Below are 7,855 nucleotides of genomic sequence, written 5' to 3'. Positions count from 1 at the left end.
AAAAAAATATCTAAACTAAATGATGTTAATCTTAAAAGAAAAATTCTAAACATAAGCCTCATATCCTATACACTCATTTAAAAATATATCATTTTATTTTTTTATCCATATAATGAAAATGATTCCAAACATGTTTGTAAGTAAAATAGGATAAAAAAGTAAAATGACATATTTTTAAGTAGGTGTGTAAGGTGTGAGGCTTATGGATAGCACAGCTCATCTTGAAAATTGAAAAAAACCAATTTTTAACTCCACGCAAAAGAAAGACGTTAATAGGTCTTATATAGACTCTACAACTTCATTTAGAAAAGTTAAAGGTCACAATAAAATTTCAAAAAAGACGTTCCAATCTATCTGTAAAAAAAAATTTCAAAACATTTCAAGAACTCTCCTTTTATAATTTACAAATTTTATTTCATCTCTCTTGTACTGACTCTAGTCTACAGTTTTTAATCTAACTCTCTTGTATCTATTTTGTTCGTATTTGGCATTGATAGCCTCACTCATCATTACATTGCACTTACAAACATCGAGCGACATCTTTGTTATGTTAGATTTAAATAAAATTCTCTAATGTGGAATAACACTTTAGAAATGAGAATTAAAGGGTTTAATATCAAGAAATCTTACCTCCAGCCATTGATGCAATTCACTGTAAAAGTTTTGGTTTTCATTATGTTTGGCTCTTCCAAACTCTTCTCTACTCTATTTAGATGGTGTATAACCGAAGGGAATTGAGTGAGTGAGTTTGGGGACCAAACACATGTATTTATAGCCGAAATTCCCATCAAATTTCTAGTTTACGTGTCCCACGTGATCCTATTTTCATGGGATCAATTTAAATTGATGGAGGAGTGTTTGACCACTTAAAGGACTCTTAAGATGATAGACTCCCACTCACGAACGTCTTCATGAGCAAGAATCGGTCAACATTCTCCCACTTGGTCAACACTCCTGATTTTAAACCCATCAATAATCTTCATTTAAGTAATAAATACATTAATCATGGCGATAGGTCCTCTAATGACGAGTATTACCTTCCATGTATTACTATGTATTCATTCTTTACAATTTATGTGGGAACAATTTCTTAATGAATAAACCCTATGTTTATTCTTAGTCCAATACAGATAAATTTTCTCAAAAATAAATTAAGGTGCACATTAATATGAGAAAAGAATATCAAAATGATTAAGAATTTCATTAAAAAATAACATTGTTCATACAATGAAAAACTACATAATGGAACCAAGTCCCATATTCACTATATGATCCTTGAATTTCAACAGTGGCATGCCCTTAGTCAAAGGATCAGCGATCATTAGTTCAGTGCTTACGTGCTCAATGACCACTTTATTTTCTTTAACACGTTCCCTTATGGCTAAATATTTAATGTCGATGTGTTTACTCCGACTCCCACTTTTGTTGTTCTTAGCCATAAAAACAGCAGCTGAATTGTCGCAATACATTCTCAATGGCCTAGAGATTGAATCCATAATTCTAAGCCCAGAAATGAAACTCTTAAGCCATACACCATGTGAAGTAGCCTCAAAACAAGAGACGAACTCGGCTTCCATAGTAGAAGTGGCAGTCAAAGTCTGCTTGGCACTCCTCCATGATATAGCTCCACCGGCCATCAAAAATATGTATCCTGATGTTGATTTGCGTGAATCAACACAGCCAGCAAAGTCAGAATCTGAGTAGCCAATTACTTCCAGATTGTCCGTTCGTCTATACATAAGCATGTATTCTTTGGTCCCTTGAAGGTACCTCATTACTTTCTTTGCAGCTCTCCAGTGGTCTAAACCTGGATTACTCTGATATTGTCCCAACATTCCCACAGCAAATGCAATGTCAGGTCTTGTACAGACCTGAGCATACATTAGGCTTCCGACAGCAGAAGCATATGGAATGTTCTTCATTTGTTCTCTTTCAAGGTCGTTCTTTGGGCATTGATTCAAATTGAACCTATCACCCTTCACAATGGGAGCTACACTTGGTGAACAATCCTTCATCCGATATCTCTCCAAAAATTTATTAATATAGGTTTCCTGAGACAGACCCAAGATGCCTCGAAATCTGTCTCTATGGATCTTAATGCCAATGACATAAGATGCCTCACCCATATCCTTCATATCAAAATTTTTAGAGAGGAATTGTTTCACTTCATGCAGCAAACCCTTATCATTGGTTGCTAGCAAAATGTCATCCACATATAAAACAAGAAAACATATTTTACTCCCACTGACCTTCTGGTATATACATTGATCCATAACGTTTTCTACAAAACCGAATGAAGAAATTACATTATGGAATTTCAAATACCATTGGCGAGATGCTTGTTTTAAACCGTATATGGATTTCTTAAGCTTGCAAACCAATTGCTCACCATCATTAGAGGGGAATCCTTCAGACTGTTTCATGTAAACCTCCTCCTCTAGATCTCCATTGAGAAATGCTGTTTTCACATCCATTTGTTGCAATTCTAAGTCAAAATGGGCTACTAATGCCAAAATAACACGCAAGGAATCTTTCTTAGATACGGGAGAGAAAGTCTCCGTGTAATCGATTCCTTCTTTCTGAGTGAATCCCTTAGCAACGAGTCTTGCCTTGTATCTCTCAATGTTGTCTAATGAGTCTCTTTTGGTTTTAAAGACCCATTTACATCCAATGGCTTTTACACCATTAGGCAACTCAACAAAATCCCAGACTTCGTTACTCTTCATGGAATTCATCTCTTCCTTCATGGCATTGTACCATAATTCTGATTCTTTGCAACTCATGGCTTGTGAAAATAACTCGGGATCATTTTCGGCTCCAATGTTATAGTCAGATTCTTGCAGATACACAACATAATCACTAGGAATTGCTGATCTTCTTGCTCTAACAGATCTTCTTAATGTTGCACCATCATCTTCCTGAGAAGTAGTATGTGGTTCAACTTGTTGTTCAAAAGTTGTTGGCAACTCTTGAACTACCTGATCTACTAGAGTGTCGTCAGCAACTTGTGGAACATCAATGATTGGTAGTTCAACACCAGTTGGTACTTGAGGGGTGTTGTAAACAATAACCAATCTATCACTTGAAGTGGAAGGTTGAGATTCTGAATGATCATTCTCAGAAACTATGTTCCTGGTTTGATCGCTCCCACTGATCAAGTCATTCTCAAGAAACTTTGCATTTCTTGATTCCACAATCCTAGTACTGTGAGATGGACAATAAAATCTATAACCTTTAGACCTTTCAGCATATCCAATGAAATACCCACTAATGGTCCTTGGGTCTAGTTTCTTCTCTTGTGGATTATAAATTCTCACCTCAGACGGGCATCCCCAAACGCGCATATGTCGCAAACTCGGTTTCCAACCTTTCCATAATTCAAATGGCGTTTTAGAAACAGCCTTGGTTGGAACTCGGTTTAATATATACATTGCCGTCTTAAGTGTTTCAGCCCACAATGATTTAGGAAGATTGGAGCTGCTAAGCATACTCCGCATCATGTCCAATAATGTTCGGTTTCTTCTTTCTGCTACACCATTCTGGTCCGGTGAACTAGGCATGGTGTATTGGGCAACAATCCCATGCTCTTGAAGAAACTTTGCAAATGGCCCAGGTGCTTGTCCATTCTCAGTGTATCTACCATAATATTCTCCACCTCTATCTGATCTCACGATCTTAATTTGTTTACCGCATTGTTTCTTTACTTCAGCCTTAAAGATTTTAAAGACATCTAATGCTTCGTTCTTGTTATGAAGCATGTAGAGATACATATATCGTGAGTAATCATCTATAAAAGAGATGAAGTATTTCTGACCATATGAGTCCATGTCTGGACTACATATATCAGTATGTATGATCTCTAATATGTCTAAACTCCTATTGGCACCTTTCTTTGACTTGTTGGTCTGCTTTCCCTTTATGCAGTCCACACAAGTCTCAAAATCAGTAAAATCCAGAGTATTAAGTACCCCTTCATTTACTAATCTTTTAATCCTATCTATGGAGATATGGCCTAATCTCCGATGTCATAATTTAGAGGAATTCTCATTAATAACACATCTTTTAGTGCCAGTGTGAACATGCATTGAATCATAAGTGATATTGTTTTGTAAATTAATGCAGTAAAGACCATCAGACAAAGTACCATTCCCAACACAATCAGATTTATAAAATAAACTGAATGATGAATTTGAAAAATTAAAGGAATATTCAAAAGGTACTAGTCTTGAAATTGAAATCAAGTTTCTAGAAAAACTTGGAACATAAAAGGTCTTCTCCAACTTTAAAACAAAACCACTAGATAAAATTAAATAGCAAGTTCCAACAGCTTCCACATGCGAGCCCATCTTGTTTCCTGATAAGATGCTTCGCTCACTTCCCACTGGTTTCCTTAGGTTTTGCAAACCCTGCAAGTAATTCGAAATGTGGATTGTTGATCCAGAATCAATCCACAATGTGTTAATATTGACATTAACCATATTAGATTCATAACAAACAAGTGAGGTCGAATTACCTTTGTCTGCAAGCCATTTCTGGAATTTGGCGCATTCCTTCTTCATGTGTCCCTTCTTTTTACAGAAGAAACACTTGGAATCTTTCTTAATACCACATTGGGGAGGTATTTTGCCTTTTCCCTTCAGTTTGGCTTAATATTTGCCCTTTCCATGCGTTGCCAGCATTGCACTTTCACCATGTTCCATCATCAGTCTCCCTTCCTCTTGAACACACATGGTCATGAGTTCATTAATTGACCATTTATCCTTATGTGTGTTGTAAGAGATTTTGAAGGGTCCATATTGATGCGGGAGTGTGTTCAGGATGTAGTGCACTAGGAAGGACTCCGACATTTCAATCTCGAGTTTCTTCAATTGAGCCACATTGTCCCTCATTTGCATGATGTGCTCATGCACACCTTTCACACTGGTGAGACTCAGGGATGAGAACTTCATAATTAGGGTGCTTGCTAGAACCTTGTCTGAAGTGACAAATTGTTCATCAATGTCTTTTAGCAAGTCTTGGACCTTTTCATGCTGATCGACAAAACCACGAATACCAGCTGATATTCTAGTCTTAATGAACATCATGCTTAGGCGATTAGATCGCTCCCATCGCTCATAAAGTGCGATGTCTGCTGCATTACTGGTATCAGTTACAGCTGGTGGTTCGTCTTTCCTAATAGCATAATCTATGTCCATCCACCCTAAATGAAGAAGAATTATCTCCTTCCAGACCTTATAGTTATCTCCCTTAAGTTCAGGGATATCATAACGAATATCAGAGAAATTTGTAGGTTGTGAAACTGCATATAGATTACATGTTTATGTTAAAATTGAGGCCTAAATAAATATTCATGTTTTACCAATGTAAATCATGCCTAAAAATTGAATCTAATGACATAAAATTGCCTGTGGGCTAAATTTTTAATACCGGTAGATCCAATTAATCTATATGATAGAATTTTATCAATATAATTACTTAATTCATAATTCTAAAGGGTATATTATGAATTTGAGATGTATTCTATCATAGACTTTTATGATAAAACTATCAAATTATTTATTTCATTCATAATTCCTGTGGGTAATTTATGAATAACTTGATATTTTATCCTAATTAATAATATAAATATAATAAAAATTCCTGTGGGATAAAATTTATTATATTTATGTATAATTAATTACAATTAATGTCTAATATTCCTTATGTGATCCTAATCAATCATTATAATTTTACTTAATTAAAGATGCTGTGGCTATTCTCTAATTAACATAAAACTATATGGATCACTAGACATTTAAATTGCATAAGACTAGCTTAATATTATGAATTACATAATTTTAACTAATACTCACATGTTATAACTATGCACAAAAGATTCATAATATATAAGCATAAATATTGCACAATCTAGATTATAATATTATGCATAACATTTAATCTCATGCTCTAAACTATATACTCATCAAAAATTACATGTAAAAAGCAAAAAAAAAAATTAATCAATTCATGCAAACTAAATATAAGCATAATAAACAAATATCCTCATTGCATATAATTAAAAATAAAAAATTATAAGCACAATGGTCCTTAGACCCAAAAATCCACTATTCAAGACATTTAAAAAGGGATTTTTTTTTTTTTTTTTTTTTCTGCACCATGTAAATGACATGTCGTTTTTCTAGAAGAAAAAACGACGTGTCGTTTTGCCCATTTCTAAAAACACAGACAGCCTCTAAACGATATGTCGTTTTACTGAAACTCAAAATGACATGTCGTTTACCTTCAGGCTTGATAAACGACTACCGAATAAAACGACATGTCGTTTTCATCAATTGAAAAACGACGTGTCTTTTTTGTCATTACATACTGAACGGGCTCCGAAACAAAACGACATGTCATTTTCATTAAGTTGAAAACGACGTGTCGTTTAGTATTATACGGGAATAGAGAACCTTATGCTAAACGACATGTCGTTTTCATCAAAGTTGAAAACGACCTGTCGTTTAGCAGAACCGAATGAAACAAAAACTGCTGTAAACGACATGTCGTTTTCAACAAGCCTGAAAACGACATGTCGTTCGCGTCGTCTTCAACTTCCAGACGCAGTGCGATTTTCGTATTTTTACAGTGTTTTTCACGTCAAAAAACATGTTTTTAATCACAGAAAGCTTAGAAAAAATATATCTTTATGATTTCTAAACTTCTTTCAAATAAAAAACGTCCAAAAATCAAAACCCAAAAAAAAATTTCCAAGTCACGGCCAAAAACAGAGGAACTCGAGTTTTTGAATTTAAACATCAAGACAGAGGATTTTAATGCTCTGATACCAACTGTTAGATTTAAATAAAATTCTCTAATGCGGAATAACACTTTAAAATGAGAATTAAAGGGTTTAATGTCAAGAAATCTTACCTCCAGCCATTGATGCAATTCACTGTAAAAGTTTCGGTTTTCACTGTGTTTGGCTCTTCCAAACTCTTCTCTACTCTATTTAGATGATGTATTACCGAAGGGAATTGAGTGAGTGAGTTTGGGGACCAAACACATGTATTTGTAGCCGAAATTCCCATCAAATTTCGGGTTTACGTGTCCCACGTGATCCTATTTTCATAAGATCAATTTAAATTGATGTAGGAGTGTTTGACCACTTAAAATACTCTTAAGATGATAGACTCTCACTCACTCATGTCTTCATGAGCAAGAATCGGTCAACATGTTATGCTATGGTCGACGAAGATAAAGGTAAAGTTGAAAAATTTGTGTTACATATACAGTAAAATTTTGTAGAATAAATCAATAAAACAGTCACATGACTTATCTTCTAGTCTCTAGAACGTCCTTTTTATTCCTTCTTTATTGTCTCTTCTTCAAGACTTCAACCGACCATGCCTGATGAAAGGTTTTACAATTAAATTCACATGGCCAATGGGCCACATTTTCCTTGACTTTTTTGTCAGATTTTGTTTTTTTCTCAACTTCAATAATGTATAATTTATTTATTGATTTTGAATATTAATATTAATATACTTTATTTTATTATACAGATTAATAATTTTATATAAAAATGGTGCTCATCTATTATATAAAAGTGAAGCCCATTTGCTAAACCAAGTTTTATTGATTTATGTTAATATTTATTTTATTCTAAAATATTCATAAAGATAATAAGAATATTCTAGCCATATTATCAATTGAGAATGAAATATTAGAACTTAAATATAAAATTTAATTAGCAATTTTACATCTCAAAATGCAAGAATAATAATCTTTAAATAAAAATATATTTTGATACAAGAAAAATATTACATTTTAACTTCTCGCCTTAGACCTCAAAATCTATTAAGCCGATCCTATG

The sequence above is a fragment of the Juglans regia genome, chromosome 11, assembly GCF_001411555.2.
Source record: "Juglans regia cultivar Chandler chromosome 11, Walnut 2.0, whole genome shotgun sequence".
Classification (NCBI taxonomy): domain Eukaryota; kingdom Viridiplantae; phylum Streptophyta; class Magnoliopsida; order Fagales; family Juglandaceae; genus Juglans; species Juglans regia.
The sequence above is the reverse complement of the archived record's forward strand: the minus strand, read 5'-3'. Positions refer to the sequence as shown.